Source organism: Oncorhynchus masou, chromosome 30, assembly GCF_036934945.1.
Source record: "Oncorhynchus masou masou isolate Uvic2021 chromosome 30, UVic_Omas_1.1, whole genome shotgun sequence".
NCBI lineage: Eukaryota > Metazoa > Chordata > Actinopteri > Salmoniformes > Salmonidae > Oncorhynchus > Oncorhynchus masou.
In genome coordinates, this window is record NC_088241.1 from 3,417,721 (window position 1) to 3,424,539 (window position 6,819).

The 6,819-nt window shown below is 41.8% G+C and overlaps 1 long non-coding RNA gene across 2 annotated transcripts; it reads left to right on the top strand.

Annotated features, from left to right (window-relative positions):
* Positions 1 to 1,334: 1,334 nt before the first annotated feature.
* On the top strand, positions 1,335 to 2,759 carry LOC135523043 (uncharacterized). Of its 2 annotated transcripts, none has more exons than XR_010452752.1 (3): positions 1,335 to 1,509; positions 1,791 to 1,892; positions 1,987 to 2,759. It is a non-coding gene; the product is annotated as an uncharacterized LOC135523043 (long non-coding RNA). The 2 variants fall into 2 exon arrangements; XR_010452753.1 differs by lacking the exon at positions 1,335 to 1,509 and adding an exon at positions 1,636 to 1,694.
* Positions 2,760 to 6,819: the final 4,060 nt, after the last annotated feature.

Genomic DNA, 6,819 nt, shown 5'->3' on the forward strand with positions numbered 1-6,819 from the left:
GGGAAAGAGACGAGCATAGGTTCCTCCCAAGATGCCACCCGCTTCATTCAAGGTATGTCCTTCCATCTCTACATGGGATACAACCACATTCATATTGAATCAATTTGGACTGTCTGACTTTGGTTTACCTATTGCCTTGCAGTGTCTGGCAGCACTGTGTTCCTGTTAGCGCCACCAGCACAAGCACCAGACGATGCTGATCCAGTGAGTACTCCATCAAAGGCATACTGTAGGCCTGGCATGTCTTGTCTACTAGCTTCAATATGAATCCGATTAAATGTGATAGGGTGAAGGCCCCAGTGCAGCAGCAACAGCACATGATGGAGACGATGATGAGGAGGAGACCATCTCTCTGGATTCCAGAAGGCATGAGGTATCATGTTAAGACTGTGAAAGTACTATTTACTCTACAATGGTGAGGAGTCCTCATCAAAATCAAAAAATCTAATTTATTTTACAGGACCCAGATGCTATACAGTGGGAAAACCAGCCTGGCAACATAGTGCGTATTAATAAAAGGACACCACATCCTGCCAAATTCCAGCTGCGCTAATTGTATTGTGTTCACAGAGCTCACAAGCTATCAGAAAGTTGTATGGCAACCACCTCCGGCGCCAAATAGAACTGGCAGACATAGACATTCAGTACAAGAAGAAAAAGATGGAAAATCTTGCACTGGAGTCCGAAATAAAAAAGAGGACAATTAGGAAACTGGACCTTGAAATAAAAAAACTTGAGAGGGAGGTGAGATATGCCTTCAATGTACACTGTATGCTAACTGTAACACAAATGTATTAATCATTATTTTTCTTTCCTCCCCCAGCTCCAAGAAGATGACACAGCTCAAAATAAAAATTAGGTATATTCTCGTGAAGTCAAGTGAGCCATGACATATGAGCTCTTATTGTGAGCACACAGGACGGTGGCATCTTTCTAAGGTTTTTTTTATTTTCCCAGCAATCAGTACAACCAAGTCATCGTTATAAGGCATCGCCCTCTTTGCCCACCCCCCAGCACCAGGTGTGGCCACTAGCCTATATGAAGGCCCAAAATTGTGTGTTCCTTTCTGCTCTGACAATGGCATGCCCATTCGTGCGAGATGTGGTGGATGAAGAAGCACTTGTGCTGAGGAGAGCCTTCAGGCGAGAAAGGGTCTTCAGGGACCGGTTGGACCCACTGGCCTTCCCTGATGACCATCTATATGAAAGATACAGGTTTTCTGCAGATGGCATCAGGTATCTATGCAGACTACTGGGTCCCAGGATTAAGCACCGCACTGCACGGAGCCATGCACTGAGTGTGGAGCAAATGGTTTGTGTGGCCTTGCGCTTTTTGCTAGTGGAGCCTTCCTGTACTCAGTGGGGGATGCAGAACAGCTGAACAAGGCCACAATTTGCCGCACAATAAGGAGTGTGTGTCTGGCTATCAAAGCATTAGCAGATGTCTTCATCTCCTTCCCTGGCCACAGAAGACTCTGTGACATCAAAGAGGAGTTCTATAGGATTGCAGGTAAGAGGATCTACAAATTACAGGACAACTGTTAACACATAGTAGGATACTCATTACTTTGTGTGACAGGTTTCCCCAATGTCATTGGTGCAGTGGACTGCACACACATAAGGATAAAAGCCCCTTCAGGTGCCCATGAGGCCGATTTTGTGAATAGGAAATCCTTTCACAGCATTAATGTTCAGGTGAACATAACTTTTTGATATTGTCCATTGACGAACACTCTGCATTGCCAGTGATGTGCATTGATTGGTGTAATATTCCTCATCTTATGATTTCAGATGGTCTGCAATGCTGACTGTGTGATCAGCAATGTTGTGGCAAAATGGCCTGGCTCAGTCCATGACTCCAGAATCTTTCGGGCCTCTGAAATCTATCACAAGGTAAGCCACACAACCCCTATTTATAACCATCATGGCTGTGTCAAGAATATCACTGTGTTTATGAGGTAGTAATGATGAGATTTTGTGTTGACAGGTGAATTCTCTGGTGTGTTGCTGGGAGACAGGGGGTATGGCTGCCAGCCTTTTCTCCTGACACCTTTCACAGACCCCCAGGAAGCACAGCAGGCCTACAACCATGCCCATGCCAGGACCAGGGCCAGAGTTGAAATGACCTTTGGCCTCCTGAAGGCACGCTTTCACTGCCTTCACAAATTAAGGGTCAGCCCTGTTAGGGCATGTGATATTACTGTGGCTTGTGCTGTCCTCCACAATGTGGCCTGCCTGAGGAAGGAGAGGGCCCCCAGAGTGCCACCAGCCATGGACTGGGACAATCCGGCAATCTTCCCTGATGACGACAGTGGTCGGCTGCTGAGGGACCAATATGTGTTGAATTATTTTAGTTAGTATGTGTGCTTTCAATTTTGGTTAAATATGTCCTGCGGTGGCAGAGGAATTTGGGTTTTTTTGGGTTCGTTTTTTGACGAATTTGGCCTCTTATGATGTTTGTGCGGTATACTGTGTGTAATACAAGGCTGCAGGGAGGCTACTGCATCCATTCATTTGTCTGTTCAGTTGATGTGTATGGATTTGTCCTGCATTTATTTTAGTGTGCAGACATGCAGGGTGTGTTATATACAGACCTTTGAATGTGTATGTATCATTTTGTGTAATATGCTTGGATTCTGTGCTTTCCATCTTGTAGAGTCACTGTGACTTCAGTTTCGAAAGGAGCTGATGGTTTACCTGCTTTGTTTTGTCCTTATTCAATAAAGGAACATAATGTTACACATTGTGTTTTTATATTCATATGGAATGTGTATTTGTTTATATGACAGAGTACTAGGGCCACACTGAAGAAAAAGGATAAAGTCATACATTTATGAGGCTGGTTCTTTCTGCAGAAAAGCTACATATTGTTTTTACAGTTTTGATACTTATGACAATGTGATACTTAATATTCTGGCACATCAGCATGTCTTTGTTTATGAAACCATACTGAAGTACAATTTCACGAAATGCCCCACATCTGTCATTTTAACAATTGTCCTCCTTTAAAACAACTGGTTACAATATTATGACTTGTTTTTTTCCCCTCTGTGGCCCTAATATTTTATATATAGCCTTATAGTCTATGGGAAACTGTATATTATCTAATGATAGCAACATCATCTAAAAATCCTTTTTTATCCAAAATCATTGAAATTAATGATCACAAACGTTTAAATAATAACAGTGGGTCTAGTTATATGTGATAACAATGTATAGTGAGCAGTGAAATAACTATTGGTTTCCATTTGTGGTGACTGCTGACTGACATTAGGGATGAGATGAAATAGATCCTGGAATTTAGCCTGGTCTGGAGCAGGCTAGCTCCACAGAATAAATCTCCATGGTAATTTATACCATAACATATCCTCCTGCCCCCTATCCATCTTTAGTGCAACCGGATTACGGATCAATTGAGCCAGGATCACCAAGATATCCTGGCTTAATCCCTTATCCTAGTTTTGTGCAACAGGCCCCAGGTTGACATCCAAACTTTTTATAGGAGTAAAGTACAGAAAAAAAGAAATCACTACAGGCCTAATGGAAACATTACATTTGTCAGTAAACTTTCCAAATGTCCACACAACAATATAAGCTAGACAAGGTAGGATCTTTTTTAGTTGTCAAAATTATGTTAGACACAGTGGTGGAAACGACTTTATGCGCAAATATCATATCACATCATTTTTTATTTTATTTCACCTTTATTTAACCAGGTAGGCTAGTTGAGAACAAGTTCTCATTTACAACTGCGACCTGGCCAAGATAAAGCATAGCAGTGTAAACAGACAACACAGAGTTACACATGGAGTAAACAATTAACAAGTCAATAACGCAGTAGAAAAAAAAGGGGAGTCTATTTACAATGTGTGCAAAAGGCATGAGGAGGTAGGCGAATAATTACAATATTGCAGATTAACACTGGATTGATAAATGATCATGTACAGGTAGAGATATTGGTGTGCAAAAGAGCAGAAAAGTAAATAAATAAAATAAAAACTGTGGGGATGAGGTAGGTGAAAATGGGTGGGCCATTTACCAATAGATTATGTACAGCTGCAGCGATCGGTTAGCTGCTCAGATAGCTGATGTTTGAAGTTGGTGAGGGAGATAAAGGTCTCCAACTTCAGCGATTTTTGCAATTCGTTCCAGTCACAGGCAGCAGAGTACTGGAACGAAAGGCGGCCGAATGAGGTGTTGGCTTTAGGGATGATCAGTGAGATACACCTGCTGGAGCGCGTGCTACGGATGGGTGTTGCCATCGTGACCAGTGAACTGAGATAAGGCGGAGCTTTACCTAGCATGGCCTTGTAGACGACCTGGAGCCAGTGGGTCTTGCGACGAATATGTAGCGAGGGCCAGCCGACTAGAGCATACAAGTCGCAGTGGTGGGTAGTATAAGGTGCTTTTAGTGACAAAACGGATGGCACTGTGATAAACTGCATCCAGTTTGCTGAGTAGAGTGTTGGAAGCAATTTTGTAGATGACATCGCCGAAGTCGAGGATCGGTAGGATAGTCAGTTTTACTAGGGTAAGCTTGGCAGCGTGAGTGAAGGAGGCTTTGTTACGGAATAGAAAGCCGACTCTTGATTTGATTTTCGATCGGAGTCACCTGGTGATGATGGTGTGTGGTCCGCCCACTACGACTCGGAAAATGTAGTTAATTCAGCTACAGATTAAATAAATGATGATGAACTTCACGGGGATGTGAAAGTGCACGCAATGAGATTGATGCTCCTTTCCAATAAATATTAAACGTCTAATTCTGGTGACATGATTGGCTGCCATTTGACAAATAAAAATAATCTTGCTCTTTTGTAATGATCTCATCATGTAGGCTATACACGCACTGGATCTGCAAAGTTGTTCAATAGAGAGCTCGTGCGAAGACCTGACCGGCACATTCGCTAAATAATGGAACATTTTTGTTACAAAACCATCCGTATTGAAAATGCGAATGAAACCCATTTAAAAAAAATACAGTACCAGTCAAAAGTTTGGACACACCTACTCATTCCAGGATTTTTCTTAATTTAAAAAATTATTTTCTACATTATAGAATAGTGGTGAAGACATCAACACTATGAAATAACAGATATGGAATCATGTAGTAACCAAGAAAGTGTTAAACAAATCCAAATATATTTTATATTTGAGTTTCTCCAAATAGCCACCCTTTCCTTGATGACAGCTTTGCACACTCTTGGCATTCTCTCAACCAGCTTCATGAGGTAGTCACCTGGAATGCATTTCAATTAACAGGTGTGCCTTCTTAAAAGTTAATTTGTGTAATTTCTTTCCTTCTTAATGCGTTTGAGCCAATCAGTTTTGTTGTGAGGGGTGGTATACAGAAGATAGCCCTATTTGGTAAAATACCAAGTCTATTTAAAAAAAAATACCTTTATTTAACTTGGCATGTCAGTTAAGAACAAATTCTTATTTACAATGACATCATACCAGGGAACAGTGGGTTAACTGCCTTGTTCAGGGGCAAAACGGCATATTTTTGACCTTGTCAGCTCAGGGATTCGATCCAGCAACCTTTCGGTTACTGGCCCAACTCTCTAACAACTAGGCTACCTGCCATCCCATTTCATGGCATGAACAGCTCAATTAAGGAAAGAGAAATGACAGTCCATCATTACTTTAAGACATGAAGGTCAGTCAATCAGGAAAAGTTCAAGAACTTTGAAAGTTTCTTGAAGTGCAGTCGCAAAAACCAGCAAGCACTATGATGAAACTGTCTCTCACGAAGACCCCCACAGGAAAGGAAGACCCAGAATTACCTCTGCTGCACATGATACGTTCATTAGAGTTACCAGCCTCAGATTGCAGCCCAAATAAATGCTTCAAAGAGTTCAAGTAACAGACACATCTCAACATCAACTGTTCAGAGGAGACTGCATGAGTCAGGCCTTCATTGTCGAATTGCTGCAAATAAACCACCACTAAAGGACACCAATAATTAGAAGAGACTTGCTTGGGCCAAGAAACATGAGCAATGGACAATAGACCAGTGGAAATCTGTCCTTTGGTCTGATGAGTCCAAATTTGAGATTTTTGGTTCCAACCGCCGTGTCTTTGTGAAACGCAGAGTAGGTGAACGGATTATCTCCGCATGTGTAGTTCCCATTGTGAAGCATGGAGGAGGAGGTGTGATGGTGTGGGGGGGCTTTGCTGGTAACAAAACCTGTGATTTATCTAGAATTCAAGGCCCACTTAATCAGCATGGCTACCACAGCATTCTGCAGCAATACGTCATCCCATCTGGTTTGAGCTTTGTTTTTCAACAGGACAATGACCCAAAACACACCTCCAGGCTGTGTAAGGGCTATTTGACCAAGAGCTGTATCAGATTACCTGCCCTCCACAATCACCCGACCTCAACCCAATTGAGATGGTTTGGGATGCGTTGGACTGCAGAGTGAAGGAAAAGTAGCTCAGCGTATGTGGGAACTCCTTCAAGACTGTTGGAAAAGCATTCCTCATGAAGCTGGTTGAGAGAATGCCAAGAGTGTGCAAAGCTGTCATCAAGGCAAAGGGTGGCTACTTTGAAGAATCTAAAATCTAAAATATATTTTGATTTGTTTAACACTTTTTTGGTTACTACATGATTCCATATGTGTTATTTCATAGTTTTGATGTATTCACTATTATTCTACAATGTAGAAAATAGTAAAAATAAAGAAAAACCCTTAAATGAGGTGTGTCCAAACTTTTGACTGGTACTGTATATTCGGTACATGGGAATTTATATGGAAAATGTATGTTTTTTGTGCACTGCATCATCACGCACAGGGTTTTATCTGCAACAAGTCAA